Genomic DNA, 22,188 nt, shown 5'->3' with positions numbered 1-22,188 from the left:
TCTGTGAGTGGTGTCCATGCATTGGTATGGCATGCAGGGCTTGGCATTGGGATGAGTGAGATGTGATTGTGTGGGGTGTGGGAAGTGGTGATGTGATGGGAATGAGGGTGAGGGTATGTGATGGCATACAGGTAGGGGGGGTGAAAGAAATAGAGCGTTGACTTACCAGCGTCCAGTCCTCCTGCTACTCCTGCCAGGCCCTCAGGATGCATGATTGCCAAGACTTCCTCCTATGTTGTTAGTTTTGGGGAAGAAGGTGGGGTCCACCGCCAGTCCTCTGTACAGCTAGTTGGTGTCTTGCTGCAGTGAAACGTGCCTTTCCCCGTAGGTCATTCCACCTCTTCCTGATGTCATCCCTGGTTGTTTGGTGCTGTCCCATGTTGTTGATCCTGTCCACGATCCTCCGCCATAGCTCCATCTTACTAGCAATGGATATATGCTGCACCTGTGCTCCAAATAGCTGTGGCTCTACCCGGATGATTTCCTCCACCTTCACCCTTAGCTCCTCCTCAGAGAATCTGGGGTGCCGTTGTGGTGACATGGGTGTTGTGTGAGTGGTGTGGGTGATGGTGTGTAGGGTGATGTGTTGGGATGTGTGATGTAAGGTGCGTGGGTGGTGGAAAGGTGATGGTGGTGTGTGGGTCTGGTCTTGTCTGTAGTCGTGATGTCAGTCTGTTGGCAATGGTTTGTATTTGTAAAAGGTTGTGGGTAATGTGGGTGTTTGTTTTATAGTGGTGTGGTTGTGTGGGTGCGGTGTGTGTATGGGTGTCAGGTGTGTGTTGTTTGAATTGTCCAATGTGGTGCTGTTTTGTTTGTGTGTGTGTATTTTAAGCGCAGCGGTATGTACTGCCAATGGTGTATCGCCATTGAATGTCCACTGTGGTGATTCGTGGGTCATAATGTGGTGGACATTGTTCTGTTGGCATAACGGTGTTGGTTTTGATACCGCCAGTTTATCACTGACCTTTGGTGTGGCAGACTTGTGTCTGTGGCTGAATAGTGACGGATTGGTGTGTGTGTGTTATAATATGGTGAACCGATATCCGCTGCGGCATGTTGGCGGCAGTCAGAGTGGTGGTAAGTGGGATTTACCGCCAATTTCATAATGTGGGCCTTATTTTTCTGCCTCAAGCATTTAGTGAGAGCAAAAGACAGATATGGGAAAGATGGAGGGAGAGAAAAACGAAAAAGCGTCACAATGCGAGGAAGCAGAAAGAATAAGCTGGAGGTCCAGGTAGTGGTTGTAAATGGATTGAAAAAGCCCAAGATGGCTTCAGGATTACGCTACCTCAGTATTCCGTGTTCGCACATTTAATTGCAGCAGCCGCATATTTAAGAGGAGGGATTTGGGCTCCGGAACATTTTTATTTACAAATTAAGCACTGGAATAGATATGAGTGAGTTGAATAAATCTGTAAATGAAATTGCAGTCCAAAATAACCATAAGGCCACTGTGAAACATACTTATCTTGAGAACAAGAATTTCAACTTGAAAAAACTGTGAGAAGAAGTGTCACTATATGCACATGCGTCGTAGTGGTAAAACACAAAATATAAATTGTCTAAATGGGGAGAAGAATGTGGCTCTGAGTGTTAGAGAAGTTGATGGGGATCCGTAATGTATGTCTGAATGTGAAAGCAGTGTGGGGGAGATAAACAGATGATATATTAGCAGATTCAGGTTCACCTATATGATGCTCGGTGACAAGAATTAAGATAACATATTTGGAGAAGATACTTTTCATTTGACCCCCTTAGATATAAATCCTGTGGGTTACGGGAGCCAAGATTGTTTTTATGCAGTATTCTGCGTTGAAGATTCCATTTCAAGATAGAGAGACATTAGGCAAGGTTTATGTAGCCAGGCATAGTGATCATCGTTTGGGTTGGCTTTTCCCAGGTAACATGGAAAAAACTCTCAACCCCAATTCACCGGAAGGAGTGTTGGGCTAATTTTGATCAAGCTGGTGATATTTGGGGAGAGTTTTCAAAGGTTTTTGAAAGTGACTTAAGTTTGTTCCAACATTTTGAGCTTAAGATCATTTTCTATAAGAATTCTGTACCATGTGTAAAGAGAGTGAGGAAGATTCTCAAAATGGCTAGGGACCACTTAATGATGAGTTGCAAAAGTCGCTGAAGCCTTGTTGTGATAGAAAAAGTGAATCTTTGCCCCAGTTGGTTTAGCATCAAAGGGTGGTGGAAAGAACAAACATATCTGGGTTGATTTCCAACCTTTACCTAATATCACAAGACACTTTCAATGCTTAATGATGTAATGTTGTTCAATGTAATGGATCTGTCCTCTGCATATCACCAGGTTCCTGTGCATGATAAATCAAAACACCTAACTTCCTTCGTTACACCTTTGGAAGCTTACAAGTTTGTATGGATGCCACTTTGCTTAGCATCTGCAACTACGTTTCTAGATGGTGATGAAGAAAATATTGGCTTTGTTGCCAAGGGACCTATTTTAACAAGACAATATTTTAGTGCATGGGGAAAAATAGGACTGAACATAATGTAACTTTGAGGAAATATTTGGGAAGGCTGCAAAATTCTGGTTCCACACTTAAGAAAGCAAATATACTTTGCAGATTAAATTAAATTGACATGTTTGCTCAAGGAACTAACTAAGTTTGAATAGTCTAGTGAAAGTGACTCTCCATTTAATGAAATCAAAAAAGGGGGGACTGCACTGCCTTTAGGTACTGTCTAGGGAGTAAAGAATTTGTACATCATGGCATCAAATTTGTCTCCATATCTTTGACCGACAGCTATTCCCCCAGTGTGGTCTATGGCATTTGGTGCCCTTGAAATATGATTTACATAGAGTACGCCATCCAAAAAGTGAAGAACCATGTACTATAGCATAGAAGCCACATCAGGTGCAATGTTGCAGGTGCACCATTGGTTGAACACTTTCAAGAACTACAGCACACCCCACCGGACATCAAATGGCAAGTAATTTAACAAAGAACACCTGACCCCAGAGGGGATAATTTGATGCAGACCCTGTTGAGAAAGCAACCGATGTGGATTGATCATGTTGAGTCTATAACCAAGGGCTTGAATAACCTCAAAGACTGGAGACAAGCAACGCTTTTCTGATGATCAAACTACTCCCTGTACTGTATTCCTCATGAACATTTATGCGAACTAATGCATTTGTTTATGCACCGCCTGGTGCCTCATGTCAAGAAACTATGCATTATATGACCTGGTGTAATCATCTATTTTATAAGACTCGTGCTTCCACCACATGATGTTACACACTGTGAAACTGCCTACTGTATTTCCATCTGGCGTTAGCTTGTATTTATGTTTGCTGATTACAAATGTGGCGGAATGATGATTGATGGGGGGTTTGAAAATATCCTCTGTGGCTCTTTTGTTCTGCTTTGTCAGACTATGTCATAAATACCAAGACTTCTTTAGACATCAGCCTTTGCTTATCTAGTGTTTGATATAGAGTAGTATTTCCTCTCTCTCTATAGTAGTTTCTTCCCCACTCTTCGGAGTGATACTGTTGCTCAGGGTGAATTATCCTGTTTTTATCAAATCTACCAGATATTTTTCAACATTCTGTACCCACTTTAAAAACGTGTTGTTTAATTTTTTGCCAGTCCAGATACGGCTCTTGCTAGTGCGCCTGGTCCTTAGTAAGTAAACTTACACGGGGATGCGTATAGGCCGATGAACCTTTTGGATCGCATGGAGTATCCTAGCTATGTAGTAATCGATGAACATCAATTATCAGTGTAATTAATCAACAACCACTAAGGGAATCATTAGGCATGAGACAATATATCACCATTTCATGAATAACCACAGCTCAATTACACATTTTATCAATTTTATTTCCCTATTAGTTACAATACTAAGACATTAGGTTAATTCAAACTTTATTCAATTCAGCTCAGAATTAGTTCATTAATGACCACCAATAACATAGTTTAATCAGAACTTGAGATAACATATGCTCGAATGCTTCAGCATAAGCCAATAAAGATGAATATAATAGCATTGATAGCAGAGTTCATCAATCAGTCCGTCAATCATTTGTCACTGTCAGAGTCACCCAAAGAATCCTTACCTAACCCAAATTTGCATTTAGCATGTGGGACTTCATGCAAAAATAATTTAGAAACATGAATTTGGAAAAACATCTAGCTAGTAGATAACCTATAAAAACAGCGCAGTTGGTACCTAGAAAGAAAAGGCACAAAAGTTAATCAGTCACATTGTCATAGCTACCTATCCACTAAATGGATCAGCAACAAGTCAGTCTTTGTCTTCAGGTCATCAATTGATCAGCAACGCATCAGGCTCTAAGAGCATGAGCCCAATGACAGAATCTCGAACCGCGTCTCTTGATGTCATCAATTCTCCCCTCGCATCTGCCCTCGCATCTCTAGTTTTTAGCCCCTTGTCATGACTTTTTATTAGAGTTTTTCAGTCCATCCCCTAATTCCTAATTGGTCAGTCAATCAGCAGTTATGACTCTAACCCATAATATTAATTTTACAAATGTATGAGTTCTAATATTTCCCCATCCCCAATTCGTTGATTGGTTTGCTGTACGATGTCCTCATCATCCGGCTCATCCAGGTATCAAAAATGTTGTATCTTCTTCTCCAGTCAGTGCTTCTATTGTTCGAGTCCTGGGAAAGTACAACTCGTCCGCTCTACACATAATTGTTTCAATTTGATTCCATCATCTCCTGTCTGTCGGTACATTGCAGAAAATTCTAGCTAAGCAAACTTTAACATCGGGTGGTTCAAGGTCAGTTTAGCATCTCAACTTCACTCCAGCATGCTCTAATAATTCAGCTTCTGTATGAGGCGTGGCAAAACTAGGCCACATCTTTGGTTAAGTTAATTCTACAATATAATGCAAAACATAGTTTATACATCTTAATATGACATACTAATACATTATTATTATACATTTTTGGTATTTCACACATTTTTAGTTCTTTCAGTACAAGTTTGTATAAGTGGCTGCCATACCCCGTGGGCACATTTTCAAATGTGCATATTAATTTTCCTCTACGATTAATTTCTCTATGAACTTTTATAAACCATAACACATAAGAATTTTATTAATAATTTCTAAATAGGATATCTGTGTCAACAGTCCCTCCTCTGATGACTAAATATGTTATCACATCATTCTTTACCAACATTTCACAATTCAGTTTCTGCTGTATTTTGTCTCCTTCTCAAATCTTCCCTATAAATTATTTCCCTGTTTCGTTCTTCCCTCCTCTGATTATTTTTAGATCTTTTCAATTTTATCTTTTGACATAATTTACAGGAACCCCATAATCCTAATATGCAAGCAATCACAATTAATATTCCCTGTATGATTTTTAATAACACCCAATTCCAAATTTGACTTAGCCAATTTCCCACTGAAGCAAATCCTTTTCCAAACTTTTCCCAAACACCTGGTTCCTTTAATTCTTTCAAATCCTTACTTGATTTAGTCAGATTAGTGAGTAAGGCCCTCATTCTGACCTTGGCGGGCGGCGGAGGCCGCCCGCCAAAGTCCCGCCGTCAGGTTACCGTTCCGCGGTCGAAAGACCGCGGCGGTAATTCTGACTTTCCCGCTGGGCTGGCGGGCGGTCGCCTTCAGACCGCCAGCCAGCCCAGCGGGAAAGAGGCTTCCACGATGAAGCCGGCTCGGAATCGAGCCGGCGGAGTGGAAGCTGTGCGACGGGTGCAGTTGCACCCGTCGCGTATTTCACTGTCTGCGCAGCAGACAGTGAAATACATGTAGGGGCCCTCTTACGGGGGCCCCTGCAATGCCCATGCCAGTGGCATGGGCACTGCAGGGGCCCCAAGGGGCCCCGCGACCCCCCCTACCGCCATCCGGATCTCGGCGGTCCGACCGCCGGGATCTGGATGGCGGTAGGGGGGGTCGGAATCCCCGCGGCGGTGCAGCAAGCTGCGCCGCCGCGGAGGATTCAATGGGGCCGCGGTACACTGGCGGGACCCCGCCAGTGGTGCCGGTCCGACCGCGGCTTTACCGCCGCGGTCGGAATCCCCATTGGAGCACCGCCGGCCTGTCGGCGGTGCTCCCGCGGTCCTCCGCCCTGGCGGTCAAAGACCGCCAGGGTCAGAATGACCACCTAAGTCTCTTATCTCTTTACTATTGTTAGGGTTATACGAATAACAATGCTTAGAATTAATCATCTTAAGGACTCCGCCGTCTTTCGCTATAGAATGTCTAAAGCAAGCCTATTTTGAAGCGCCATAGTTCTATTTGCGGCTACATGTTATTCACCATAGTAGACAACTTTTGTATCTTGATCGAATTCAGAATGACTCCTAATGAAGGAATCACTACACCAAAGATATCTCCCACAATTGCAAAAGGGGTTTCCCTCCTCTGTCACTTATGATGTAATTCAGTCTATTTCGGAAACTTCTTTAAGTCATCTATCTCGCAAATTTTAGGGAAAACTATCCCCAAATAACATGTACCATACCATCCTCTTGGAAGACGGTAATAAGCATTAAGACCACAAATATAATAGATCCCAGGAATAGCAGGGTCCTGACCATTCAGCATAAAAGTCCACTTACTCTGGAACAAAAACACATGCCTACATTCACTCGTTCCCACAAATAGTGTCAGTGCGTGATTTTGGCCTATATATACAAAGCTTCCCTACGTGTAATGCATCTAATGCTAATTTCCCTTGCATTTTATTAACAGTGTAAGCATAATCATTTTTATAAGTCCTTTTCTTTAAACCTTTTTCTAATTGTTCTTTTAGTGCTTTTCTCCTAACATCAGTATGTCCTATGAAGCTCTTTTCTAACGGTGTAAGCAAGCATGTGAGAATATTACGATGCGCATAGGCTGTCCCAAATGTTAATGTAGGCTCAAAGAATCCTCTAACTAGCACTATATAATGCTCTTTAGCTACTCTACTCAAATATCTAATAATAGGAACAAACGAAAACACCATGTAATAGTTAGAGTAAAAATACTTTATATACCCTTGGGTATAGAATCTTGTTAGTAGCAAGCTACAGCTTATTCCATATGTTAGCGGAAGACTATGGTACATAACTCCTTCTTCTACTGATGAAGGAATTTGCATACACACAAAACAATTCCTTGCATCCATCGTTTCAACATATTCACTCAACAAGCGATAGAAGACATTAGAAGAAAGCTCTCTTCTGCCTTAGTATAGTCATGCAAATATTTCTCATCTAGCTTAAACTTCTCTAAAGCTGTTAGTGAAGTAGTTTCAGGATCAGAAGTAATAGTAGCTCTTTTCATACCATAAACAGACATTCCCACAACCCTTATTATAAACATTATTCCACACACAACTGCCTATCCAACACTCATGTATCTACAGCGCCTAGCAATTCTATCTTGATTATTTAGCTCAGCCATGATCTGTAAAAAATCAGAAAGCAGAAGTAACTCCTATATAAAGTTCAGTGAAATAAAAAAAATAAAAAAATTCAGTTTCACATCCAGGAACCCTTTTCCTTTGTCAAGTCGATTAGCAGCTTGTCATATCCGGTTTTCAGTGTCACATCAGGTTATCAATGTCACTTTCAGTTTTATTTTCAACAGTGTCTTTCTTAGGTTTTTCAGAGTAGCTCAACAAATCAGCTTCTTGTTTCCCTTCAAGTTACATCAAAGTACTGACTCAGAACTTCTCTATCAAGACAAAAAGACATAAACTTGTGTTGCCATTCATTGGTAGTTGCATATGCCCATTCTGGACCTGCGTACCGTCAACTTGCTATTCTCTTTCTTTTCATCCTTCGATCACCACTTAGTTCTCCTTCGCTCAATTCTTCTTTTCTTGTAGTATCCACTTCTTCCTCTATTATTTCATTTATGACCAGTCCCTCTTTCTTCCCTACCTGCGATTCAGGCCAATTATCTCCTTTTCCCAATCCTTCTGTTAATATTTTTCTCAAAATTGGACTCTTCTCCTTTTCTTTCTCTATGGTGTTTTCTCTTGATGGACCTGCAACGGGCTCAGGAGGAGTCAGATCACTTTGACTTTGATCCGTCTCAACTCTTTCCCACTCTTGGTCTGGCATTTGCTCTGTCTGATTTTCAGCACAGTCTGCTTCTAGGAGAACCTCTGCTGAGTTAGGCTGTCCTGCTGTATCTGTCAAGATTGGTTGTTCTGCACCCTCCTGTAATTCTTCACTTTTGTCTCTTACAGGGGGTAAGAGAATCATCTTCCACGAGCTTGGTTCAACTTCAGGCTCTATTGGTTCCTTTTCTGGTTCAGGTGCGATGACCTGCTTTGCTGCTGTTGGTGCTTTCAACAACGCTTCTTCATGATCTGGTGGACATACCACTCTTTTTGTATGGCTCGCATGTATCCAGTTTGGAAGTCCTATACACTTCACAGCTGTCGTAGTTGTTAACATCACCTGATAAGGACCTCTCCAACGCGGTTCCAAACAGGTCTTATGAACATGCTTTCTGACAACGACCCAGTCACCGGCTCTCAGGTTGTGCCTTGTATCGTGGATGGGTGGCAGGGTGGTGGCCTGCACCTGCTGAGAGAAAGAGCAAACCACAACAGCCAGACCCTTGCTTTTAGTCCAACACCATATCATCTGTAATGTTTACAAGTGCGTTGGCTGGAACTGCTGGTAATCTCATTGCTCTGCCCATGAGGATTTCATGGGGCGAAAGCCCTGTCTTCCTGTCTTCCTGTCAGATGTGTTTCTCATTGACATCAACACCAAAGGCAATGCATCTGCCATTTCAGATTCGTAGCTTCACACATCTTTACAATTCATTTCAAGGTACCATTCATCTGTTCCACCAGTCCTGATGCCTCAGGGCGGTAACTACAATGCAACTTTTGCTCGGTGTATAGCGCTGCACATAAAATTTAAACACCTCGTTATTGAAGTGAGTTCCCCTATCATTTTAAAGAGATCAGAAACCCGAAATGTGGTATCAACTCCCTAAGTAACGACTTTGCTACTGTCAGACTGTCATCCCTCCTTGTAGGGTATGCTTCAATCCAGTGACTAAAAACACACACTATCACCAACACGTACTTCAAACCTCCACACGCAGGCATCTCAATGAAATCCAATTTCATTCTGCTGAATGGAACTCCTGCTCTTCCAATGTGGCTCAAATTGACCACTGTCCCTTTTCCCACATTTAGCTGCTGATAAACTATACAGCGATGACATACTGCCTCTGCTGCCAGCCTGAACTTGGGATTAAACCAGTCGATCTTGAACAATCTAACCATGGCATCCCTCCCAATATGTGCCTGTCCGTGGTAATATCGGGCCATTTGCAACAATAAACTATTGGGTAAGACCATCTGACCCTCCTCAGAAACTCAAATCTCATCAGAACGTTGGACACATTTCAATTTGGCCCAAATACGTTTCTCTTCCTTGTCAACATTACTTTGAAATATTTTCAACTCTTCCAGTGTATCGCTCACTTTTAATGCAAAACTTGTACATGTGTTGTCTTCTGACATCAACTCCCATTTCTCTTTGAATGATATAAAGTTCAATGCACAAAACCTTGCAACTTGATCTACATATCCATTTCCCAGTGAGATGTAATCCTGTGCCTTTAGATGTGCACTGCATTTCACCACAGCAATTTCTTCAGGTAACTGTATCGCATACAACAACTCTTTTATCTTGTCGACATTTCTCACTGGTGTACCATTAGAGGTCAGGAAACCTCTCTGTGACCATAATTGACCAAAATCATGAACAATTCCAAATCCATATTGGCTATCAGTATAGATGGTGACTCTCTGTCTCGCAGAAACATGGCATGCTCTAGTAACAGCTACTAATTCTGCCACTTGTGCAGAATATACTCCTCGAAGCCAAGAAGCTTCTAATGTACCTGGGATTGTGCATACAGCATATCCTGCTCTCAATGTCCCTGTACCATCTCTGAGACATGAGCCATCAACAAAGACAATTTGATCATTTTCTTCCAATCGTGTATCTCTGATATCAGGCTTTGGTTTTGTACACAGTTCTGTTACCTCAAGATAATCATGCTTGATGTCTTCCTCCTTTTCAATTTCAACAGTATCACTTGGAAGTAATGTTGCCGGGTTCAACACTGTACATCTTTTCAATGTTACATTTGGAGCACCTAGTATGCTCGTCTCATACCTTGTCAATGTGACACCAGTCAAGTGCTGTGTTTTCGTCCTTGTCAGTAAAATCTCAACAGAATGAGGAACCATTACCATCAAAGAGTATCCCATCACTACTTCCTCACATTGTGAAAGGCTTTGACCAACAGCGGCAACAGCATGCAGACAACCTGGTAAAGCTGCTGCGACTGGGTCCAAGGTAGCTGAAAAATAGGTTACTGGGCGATAAGCACCTCCATGGACCTGTGTCAAAACAGACAAAGAAAAAGCATCACGTTCATGACAAAACAATGTGAATGGCTTCTTGTAATCAGACATTCCCAACGCTGGAGCTCTGCACAAGCTCTCTCTCAACTCTGAACCCTTTCATCTGATCCTCATCTAAAGTTATGGGATCTGTAACATCCTTGTGTGTCAGCTGCTGCAATGGTTTGGCAGTCTCAGCAAAATTTGGAATCCACTGACGACAATAACCTACCATTCCCAGAAACATTCTGACATCTCTTTGTGAAGTCAGAGGACTTCTCTGCAGTATCATTGTAATTCTCTCTCTGGAGATTCTCCTTGACCCTTTCTCAGTGTGGTGTCCCAAGAATTTCACTGACGTCTGACAGTACTGCAATTTCAAAGGTGACACTTTATGTCCAAATTTTCCCAAGAGATTCAACTCATCCCTTGTCTTGGATGCAATCAACAAATCATCAATGTACTGCACTAGAGACGATTGGTACGGTAGTTCCAATGACTCCAGATTCTTTTTCAGGATCTGATTGAACAGAGATGGTGACTCCATATACCCTTGTGGAAGTCTGCACCAGCTGTAGACTCTGTCTAGGATTTTGAAACTAAAAAGAAACTGACTTTCCTCATGAAGAGGCACAGAAAAGAAAGCTTTTGACAAGTCAACCACTATGAACCACTCTGCATTGCATGGAATCTGAAACAGTATCAGTGCTGCGTTAGGCACTACAGGACAACACTTGACTACCATGTTGTTCACTTTTCACAAGTCCTGCACAATGCGCACTTTCCCACATGGCTTCTTTAAGCCCATTATGGGTGAATTACATGGACTGCTCAATACTTCTTTTAAAATCCCTTGTTTTAGAAAATCTCCAATTATTTGTGCCACTTTTGTCACAACATCTTGTGCCATGTTATACTGTGGAAGCTGCGGAAACACTACATTTGGCTTCAAAGTAATCTTAATTGGTTCCACTCCCTTGATCAAACCCACTTCTTTACCTCTCAGGTCCCACACGTTCTCCTGTACTCTTCCCTGCAAATCTGCATGCAATTCTTTCATAGTAAACATCGGGAAAAACTCAATCAGCGGGTATTCTTCGTTAACGTTTTCAGTCTCAATTTCAGGTGCCTGTTCTTCCTCATCATAACTATTCGCCTGGACCTCTATTCCTGCAGTCTAACAACTGATTGAACATCTGGTCTTGCACAACACATCTCTTCGCAGTAGAGATACAGGACTTGATTCGCAAACTACAAATTTATGCAATCCCTGGAAGTTGCCAATCTCAACCTGTAACTGGACCTGTGATCGGATTTGTCAATTGTCTGTTTACTACTCCCACAACCTGAACTGTTCTGCCTGAAAGAGGTAAGTTCGGAACTTCTGCACTTCTCACTGTAGAGCGTGTAGCTCTGTGTCCACTAGAAATGAAACTCTGTGACCCATCACCTTCCCCTTCACAAAAGGTTCTCTCTGATCTACCTCTAAGGACGCTGCAAACATACATGGCTCTTCATCCAAACTAATACTCGTCCATTCATCGTTTATTTCATTCTCACTATGTAATGGGAATTGGTGCACTGTGTCATTACTTCTATCATGTCTCTGACCTATGACCTGCGGAGTAAGCATCATCTGTTGCTGTTCCATCGGGGCTTGAAGTATCTGCATTTGCTGTATAGGTACCATAGGAACCTGCTGCTGCATTGGCTGTTACTGTTCCACTTATGCACGTGGCATTTGCACCTTCTGCATGGGTTGAAAATTCAGCACTTGATTTTGCAAATTCGAACTAAGTCCTCTCATTCTAGGGACTTTCACAGTTTGAAATGTATTCACATCACCACTTTGCGGAACAACACCATCCTGCACCATCAACGGACACTCCCGCTTCCAGTGTCCCACATTTCCACACAGATGACACAGTAACATCTTCTTCATCCCTTGCACATCATTTTGAACCACCACAGTACTCAAATCCGGACCGCAAGTCATATTGGCTCCACGCCTCATACTTCTCATCTGAGGTTGAAACATGACAGTTCCCTGCTGCTGTAGCATCTATTGCACTTAAGCTCCCTGCACTCCTGTCTGAGCTGCCTTGATTTGCATCACCATCACCTTCTCCTTCAACTTTTTCTGCTTCAATTCAATCTCATCACTACAGTATTTTGCATACTGCAATACCTCATCAATTGGCTTTGCTTGCCAGCAAATCAAATGACTCTTAATCATCTGCCCTATTTCAGGTCTCAATCCTTCACCAACCTGAACACAAAGTGCAACATGTCTCTCGGGTCAATTGCTTCTTTGCCACTGTACTCTTTGAACACTTTCAACAATCTCTCATGGTAGGTATGTATTGACTCTTTCACCTCCTGCACTGTCTTGTCAATCCTCTGCCAGTCAATGTTTTTAGGAGAGATTCTTGTTTTCAGGAACTCAAACACCTTATAATAATGTTTCATCACTTCAGGTGATGGTGCACCTGTAACTCTATCCCTTTCGGGTTTACTCGTCGGGCCAATCCACTGCTCTCTTACATTCAACCCACAAGTCAGCTGGAACCACTATTTCCAACAAGGTATTTAAGTCTTCCCACAGACATTTAGAAAGTTTCACAAATCTATCTGTCTGCTGGTACCACTCAACCGGTTTCTCTCTCAATTTTGGATAATCATTTGTGAATGACAGAATATCACTCCTGTGCCATGGAACATGAACAAACTGCCTTCTGGAATTTCCCTCTTCCGTAAAAATTTTACTGGATCCTTTTCTCTCTGAGCACCTTCAGACCCTTCTTGAGAATCTCGTTTCCATTTATCCTTCTTCTTTGCCCATCTGCCTTCCCACTTTTCTAATGCTCCCCAAACCTGAGCACTCTGCAATAATTCTTTTAGATACGCCTTCATCCCTGCTGACCACATGTGTTTAAAATCCTTTGCCTCGAAATCTAACCTGTAGCTCTGTTTCAAGTGCTTTGTTTTCTCAATTTCTATGTCATGTTTGTCTGCCAGGTCTGCCAATTTCTGATGTATCTTGCCCACTTCTCTCGTAATCCTGGGACACAAACACCTCAGCTCTTCTTCTGTATAGGATTCTAATCTATTTACTCCCATCGTTCACTCAACTAGCTCACTTATTTCTGTAGCCAGCCTTACACAATTTATCTGTTCTTCACCCTTGGAAGTGTTTTGAGGAGTATTCACAATATCCAACCACTCATTCAATTGCTGTGCTGTCAATCCCTGTAATGAGATGTTACTTGCATTCAGCAATGGTTCCTGCTGTACTACTGCACCTGGAGTCTGCGGTGTCAAAAGTTTCAGGCTCTGATTTGCACTCGGGCCATCTACCGCATCTGGAAGTGCAACAAGTAGACTAAGATCCATTAAAGGTCTAAATCCATCAAAGGTCTGACCCATAGACGATATCACCTGCACATGATCACTCACTCCCCTCCTCACGAGGCTCTGTGACATTTCACCATGTTCTCCTGCAATCGTTTTCTTTTGTGAAAATAATGGTACTGCTGGACCAACAGTAATCGGCAGTGATATTGCATGTGGTGCTGTTCTGACACTCGCATTTTGTGGAAGGGCTACTCCCATAGTCTGATTCATCACTGGTGTCACATCTGACTGTATCCCTGTCATTGGCGTGAACTTCAGCAAACCCTGTGACTGTGCCTGAGGCAACAACATTGGAGTCGGCTCAGTCTGAACAAGCATTGACCTTGGAACCACTTGCTCCGATGGCACCACTAAGTTCGAAGTTGTCTCAAGAACTGGTACATCTGGATAAATCCTCTGCATCAATGGTGGGTGCATCTGCGCTTGGACCACCGAAGTAGTCACTGCATTAGGAGTACTCTGCACTAACCTTTCTATTTGTCCATTATCTGTCTACACTGGTCCCACTGTTCCCGTCACTTTTTCTGGAGCAGTCGGAACAGAACTAGTACTTCAACCCCCATCATGCGCTGCATACAGTGGAGGTTGATCCCTCAATATCTGCGTGATAAGATCCGCAACATCTGAATCTTCTGCGTCTACATAAGTCTTTTTCTTCTTCTTATCTCCTGAACCCTTATCACTCTTGTCAGCATCCTCTTTTTCTTCTGACTCATCTTCCTCCGCAATAGCAGGAAACAACCTAACACCCTGTAACGCTGTCATTCTCCACTTCTTCTGTTTCCAATCCCACCTTGCTTCTGCCAAGGACTTTTCTACCTTCCTTATCCTCCTTTGGAACTTCATCTCTTGCTGCTGTCTGGCTACAAGCTCCCAAACCTCTAAAGCCTCAAACTGTGCTGGCCTCGGAAGTGGCTTAGTCTCATATAATGTCATTCGCAACTGATCCAAAATTCTCAAATTAAACGTTCAGTGCTCTGGAAACGCTAAAGCTCCCTATTTCTCTGTCAATTTGCACCACTGCTTTAACCAAAGACATGGCGCGACACCTCGCTCCTCCATCACAATAAATTCCGGTGGGGTCGGCTCCCCAACTGTCGCCTTAATGTAAGAATCTCCCTTAATGGCACTTCTGAACGCTTTGAAAAATGTCATCATCCTACCTTTTGTGTCTTCAATTCAATAAGGAAATTACTTTTACTCCCAAGATTCCTTTCACCCGCTTATTCAACAAATTGCCTCTTACGGACGGCTGCCAATCCACTCACGACTCTTCTCACTTACCAACCTATCCCAGCGCAGCTCACTCTGACGTCACACTCACACACTGAGGCTGACAAAGTCTTGCGGCTTGTCCTCCTAATCTTTGATTCACACAAAACACAAAATTATTGCGAGCACTAACCAAAAACCAATAACCAAAAACAAACCTGCTGGTTTACTACAGGGAAGGTACACAATCGCTTCAGAGACCTTACGGATTTTCACTAATGGCCTTTTCACTCATGCAGCTATTCCTCTTTCTCAGTCTCCTACATTCGCAAGCAAAATTTCGACCCGCAAATTTTACTCTCAACTGATCAATGGGTCTGTCCTGGTGCACATAGAACTCGCCAAATCTCAGCTGAAAAATGTCTTTTACTCGCTTAACTTACACATCGACTTGTTGACCATGCCTGATCAACCTACTAAACCAGACAGATAACAACATATAACCTAGTGTCTCCTACACTTGTCAATATACTCCAGAGTCTTAGACCATGAAGGTCCGTACATCACCAACAACCACGTGGACAATTTTTTAGCACAAAGCGCCACACACATATGAAGTTCGATGACTTCCCTACTCTCATACTGCGGAGTACGCACACTCCTACTAAACCTCACCTGGAGTACGCAAACTCCCTATTTTACCTCTCATACATCACAATTCACCTGCGATTTGCATAAGCCTTTGCAAGCGCAACCTACTTTCACACTATCTCAAAGACGGCGACAACATACCCAACTTTACTAGTGGGGTTCCAGGATCTGGGAAAGCCATTGCTGGGCTTAACGGGACATCATCTTTGCTACAATTGCCATTTCAGAAAACAAATTCAAACCTCATAAAATGAACAACTAACCCTAACTACCACCATAACCATTTATCACCACATAACTAGTTCTCCAAGGGAACTAACCATCAAGCTGCTACCAAAAACCGCTAGGGCGCCTGGTCCTTAGTAAGTAAACTTACTAGGGGACACGTATAGGTATATGAACCTTTTGGATCTCATGGAGTATCCTAGGTATGTAGTAATCGATGAACGTCAATTATCAGTGTAATTAATCAACAAACACTAAGGGAATCATTAGGCATAAGACAATATATCAACATTTCATGAATAATCACAACTCAGTTATATGTTTTATCAATTTTATTTCCCTATTAGTTTCAATACTAAGACTTAAGGTTGATTCAAACTTTATTCAATTCAGCTCAGAATTAGTTCATTAATGACCACCAATAACATAATCTAATCAGAACTTGAGATAACATATGCTTGAATGCTTCAGAATAAGCCAATAAAGATGAATATAATAGCATTAATAGCAGAGTTCATCAATCAGTCCGTCAATCATTTGTGACTGTTAGAGTCACCCACAGAATCCTTAACTAACCCAAATTAGCATTTAGCATGTGGGACTTCCTGCGAAAATAATTCAGAAACATGAATTTGGAAAAACATCTAGCTAGTAGATAACCTATCAAAACAGCGCAGTTGGTACCTAGAAAGAAAAGGCGCAAAAGTTAATCAGTTACATTGTCATAGCTACCTATCCACGGAATGGATCCGCAACAAGTCAGTCTTCATCCTCAGGTCATCAATCGATCAGCAACGCATCAGGCTCTAAGAGCATGAGCCCAATGACAGAATCTTGAACCCCGTCTCTTGACATAATCAATTCTCCCCTCGCATCTCTAATTTTTAGCCCCTTGTCATGACTTTTTATTAGAGTTTTCAAGTCCATCCCCCTAATTCCTAATTGGTCAGTCAATCGGCAGTTATGACTCTAACCTATAACATTAATTTTACAAATCTATGAGTTCTAATACTTCCCCATCCCCAATTCGTTGATTGGTTCGCTGTACGATGTCCTCATCATCCAGCTCATCAGGTATCGAAAATGTTGCATCTTTTTCTCCAGTCAGTGCTTCTATTGTTCGAGTCCTGGGAAAGTGCATCTCGTCTACTCTACACACAATTGTTTCAATTTGATTCCATCATCTCCTGCCCGTCGGTACATTGCATAAAATTCTAGCTAAGCAAACTTTAACATTGAGTGGTTCAAGGTCAGTTTAGCATCTCAACTTCACTCTAGCATGCTCTAATATTTCAGCTTCTGCATGAGGCCTGGCAAAACTAGGCCACAACTTTGGCTAAGTTAATTCTACAATATAATGCAAAACATAGTTTTTACATCTTAATATGACATACTACTACATTATTATGATACATTTTCATTATTTCACACATTGTTGGTTCTTTTAGTACAAGTTTGTATAAGTGGCTGCCATACCCTGTGGGCACATTTTCAAACGTACACATTAATTTTCCTCTACGATTAATTTCTCTATGAACTTTTATAAACCATAGCATATAAGCATTTTATTATTAATTTCTAACTGTGTCAACACTCTTCTGGTACCGAGTACACGTGCGTGCTTTGTGGTACACTTTTGCTCTACTTCGCTGTGACCGCTTCTCAGTACAGAGTGTCTGCCAACTGCAGTTCTTTCTGTAAGTTTTTTCTATGTACTTAAGAGCTTTGTTTTACCATTTTTTATAAGAGGTTTGATGGACCTATTCATTCTATTTTATTTAGATACAAATGAGTAGGCATTTTTTTGTTGATTGCATTCAACAAAGGTGTATTTTTTATGGGGAATCCTCCTGGATTAGTAACTTTATTCTTCCTTGTTCTTAACACACTTTTGAATAAGGAGTTCCTCTACCCCACTAGGGGCCATATGTACTAAAGCATTTTCCCATAGACACAGAATGGGAAAAACCCTTTGATACATCTGGCCCTAGGTACCCTAAATGCTTGTGAAATGTTTGGTATGAGAAATGCTATCTTTACCTTCTAACTTGTCTCCACCATTCTGGATTCGCAGCTACCGCACCTACGCTTAGCAGGGGCTCTCAGTATGACACCAGGATGTGTGTTGCTTCCATTAAGAATAATTTCAATGTTTTCCAAGGGTAAAACAATGTCCCCGTGTATTTGTTCTTTGTAGCAAGGTGGCAGTATTGTTAGCGCGTCAGACTTTAATAAGTAAACTTACAAGGGGACGCGAATGGGTCGATGAACCTTTTGACTCGCAATTAAGAAGTTTTTACCATAGCTCCAGTATATAACCAATAATCAATACACAATAATTATTAATCATTAGCAATCAATAAAATCAATAATCAATGGAGTCAGTAATTGTCACACACCATGGCCTTTCAGCCATGAATAACCACACCTTTAGTAAAAGTTTAGTAGGTTTATTTCCCTATATTAACAATACTAAAGTCATGTAGATTAATCTCAAAATCAAATGAAACACGTATAAAAACAACACAAGTTGTCCAATGTGGTGGAAGAAACGCAATCTAATCAAAACTTGAACCACAACATATTCTAGAGCTACAGTACAAATCATTAGCAGAGTCAGTTGCGACAAAGTTATAACATACATAAAATTCAACAAAGTAAAACGTCAGACATTTAGGGGGTCATTCCAATATTGGCGGGCGGCGGGCACCGCCCGCCAAGCGGAAACCGCCAATTGGCCGCTCCGCGGTCAAAAGACCGCGGAGGCCATTCAGACTTTCCTGCTGGGCCGGCCGGCGCCCGCCAAGGGAGCCCCCGCCAGCCCAGCGGGAAAGGCCCTGCAACACAGAAGCCGGCTCCGAATGGAGCCGGCGGTGTTGCAGGGGTGCGACGGGTGCAGTTGCATCCGTCGCGATTTTCACTGTCTGCTATGCAGACAGTGAAAATCATGCTGGGGCCCTGTTAGGGGGCCCCTGCACTGCCCATGCCAGTGGCATGGGCAGTGCAGGGGCCCCACGACACCCGTTCCTGCCATCCTGTTTCTTGCGGTGAAAACCGCCAGAAACAGGCTGGCGGGAAGGGGGTCGGAATCCCCATGGCGGCGCTGCTTGCAGCGCCGCCATGGAGGATTCTCCCAGCCGGGGCTAATCCGGCGGGAAACCGCCGGACCCGGCTGGGCGACCGCGGCTGTCGGAATTCCACATGAAGCACCGCCAGCCTGTTGGCGGTGCTTCCGTGGACAGCCACCCTGGTGGTCTATGACCGCCAGGGTTGGAATGAGGGCCTTAGTCCCTGGAATCGTCAGTCATTTGTGAGAGCCCTTAACTAACATCAGATTAGCATCAGCATGTTGGGCTTCATGCAAAACAATTTAGCAACACAAATTTGGGAAAACATCTAGCTATGGATCTATTAAAACAGCGCAGTTGGTACCTAGAAAGAAAAAGCATAAAATGCATATCAGTAACGTTTCATCATATCTACCTATCCACGGTATGGGTCAGCAAAGCAAAATCAGTCTTCGTCCTCAGGTCATCAGTCGATCAGCAAAACATCAGGCTCTCAGTCAGAGAGTATGAGCCCAATGTGAGTATAAATCTCAAATCTCTCCAAAGTCTCTTCTTCTCTCAAAGTCACTCTAGATCTGCTCTCAAGTCTGAGTAATTCTCCCCCGTCGCGTTGCTATATCAAAGTCACCTAAACTATCCCCTAATTCCCTATTGGTCAGTTAATTGTACGTTCATACTTTACTCAATAATATTTCTATACCAAATCTATGAATTCTAATATTTCGCTCTTCACATACAATTGATTGGTCCACTTAACGATTTTCTCATCCGGCACGTCAGGTAACAATATTGTTGCATCTTCAACTCCAGTCAGTGTCTTCATTGTTCTTGTCCTGGGAAAGTCAGTCTCACACATATTACACATAAGTTGTTACACTAGCGGGAACATCATCTCCTTGCAGTTGGTTCTCACTAAAAGTTCTGTTAAACACATGTTAGCAAGACAATAGACATTTCACAGTTTAATTCACTGTTAGCAATTTTTATGTAACCCCTTAGAAATACAGCTTCTTTATGAGACCTGGCAAAATGGGCCAAGACCCTCGCTAAGTTAAGGCCTACAATTTATAAAGCTAAGGCATACTTCATAACCCTAAATATGACATATTACTACATTAATCTAATACATTTTCATAATTTCATAAGTATTTATCATTAATTAGTACATTTCGTGAACATTGGTGGCTATTCTCCAAAGTCAAATTTCCCAAACGCGTGTGTTATTTTTCTACATTATTCATTTTCTTCATAATTCAATTATTCAAAATTCATAAACACTCATTAATATTTTCTAGTTAAAATACCTGCTTCAGCAATCCCTCCTGTGATGACTAAATGTGTCATCATACGAATTTCCACCCAAAAGTTTTATAATTCTATTTCTTCAAAATGTTGTCTTCTTGAATTTTCCCTGTAAATGTTTTCCCTTTTCTCTTCTTCCCTCCTCTGATTATTCTTAGACCTTTTCAAATTAATCCTTTTACACAGTTTGCATAATCCCCATATCCCAATTAGACATGCCACAACAATTAATATCCCTTGTAGTATTTTCAATAGAACCCCATTCCAAATATTGCTGAGCCAATTTCCCACTGAAGCAAACCCTTTGCCAACATTTTCCACCTGCTGAGAAAAAGAACGGACTACATCAGCCAGACCCTTCCAGTAATCCAACGCCATATCATCTGTAATGTTGACAAGTGCATTTGGTGGCACCACTGGTAACCTCATTGCTCTACCTATGAGGATTTCATGGGGCGACAATCCTCTTTTCCTGGCCGGTGTGTTTCTCATTGACATCAACACTAAAGGCAATGCATCAGGCTATTTCAGATTCGTAGCTGCACACATCTTTGCAACTCTTGACTTCAAGGTACCATTCATCTGTTCCACTAATCCTGATGCTGCAGGGCGGTAACTACAATGCAGCTTCTGCTGAATGTTCAATGCTGCACACAGTAATTTAATTACCTCGTTATTGAAGTGACTTCCTCTATCTGATTACAAAGAGATCGGAAACCCGAAACGCGGTATCAGTTCCCTAAGTAGCAAATCCGCTTCTGTGAGACTACTTTTCTTCGTGTAGGGTACGCTTCAATCCAGTGACTAAAGATGCAAACAATCACCAACACATATCTTAATCCTCCACACAAAGGCATCTCAATAAAATCCAATTGCATTTTGCTGAATGGACCACCTGCTCTTCCAATGTGGCTCAAGTTAACCACTGTCCCTTTCCCTGCATTTAACTGTTGGTAAATAACGCAACAATGGTAAACTGCTTCAGCAGCTTGTCTAAACTTTGGGTTGAACCAATCATGTTCGAACAGACGAACCATGGCATCCCTCCCAATATGTGCCTGACCATGATAGTACCTTGCCATTTGAGACAACAGGCTATTTGGCAAAACCAATTGACCCTCTTCAGAAACACCCAATTTATCTTGTCTCTGAATGCATTTCATTATGTTCCATGAACGTTTCTCCTCCTTGTCAACATTATTCTGCAAAGATTTTAATTCTTCCAAAGTGTCAACTACTCTTAATGCATAACTTGTACTTGTTTTGTCTTCTTCAGGTAACAGCTCCCACTTGTCTTTGAACGATATACAGTTCAATGCGCAAAACCTTGCGACTTGATCCGCATGTCCATTTCCCAATGATACATAGTCCTGTGACTTCAGATGTGCACTGCATTTCACCACAGCAATCTTTTCAGCCTATTAAATTGAATGTAACAGCTCTTTTATTCTCTCATCATTTCTCACTGGCGAACCAGAAGAGGTCAGGAAACCTCTCTGTGACCACAATTGGCCAAAATCATGAACTATTCTGAATCTGTACTGGCTATCTGTATAGATAGTAACTCTAAGCTGAGCAGAATCATGGAACACTCTTGTAAGGGGGACCAGTTCCGCTACTTGGGCAGAATACACTCCTTGAAGCCAAGAAGCTTCCAAGGTACCTGTATTTGTGCACACAGCAATCCCTGTATTGTCTCTCAGACAACAACCATCAACAAAAATAATTTGGACATTTTCTTCCAATCGGGTATCTCTAATGTCAGGTCTCGGTTTGTGCATAACTCAGTTACTTCGAGAAAATCATGTTTAACATCTTCCTCTTTTTCAATTTTGACATTTTCACTTGGAAGTAAAGTTGCCGGGTTTCGCGCTGTACATCTTTTCAGTGTCACGTTTGGTGACCCCAAAATA

The sequence above is a fragment of the Pleurodeles waltl genome, chromosome 5, assembly GCF_031143425.1.
Source record: "Pleurodeles waltl isolate 20211129_DDA chromosome 5, aPleWal1.hap1.20221129, whole genome shotgun sequence".
Classification (NCBI taxonomy): Eukaryota; Metazoa; Chordata; class Amphibia; order Caudata; family Salamandridae; genus Pleurodeles; species Pleurodeles waltl.
The sequence above is the reverse complement of the archived record's forward strand: the minus strand, read 5'-3'. Positions refer to the sequence as shown.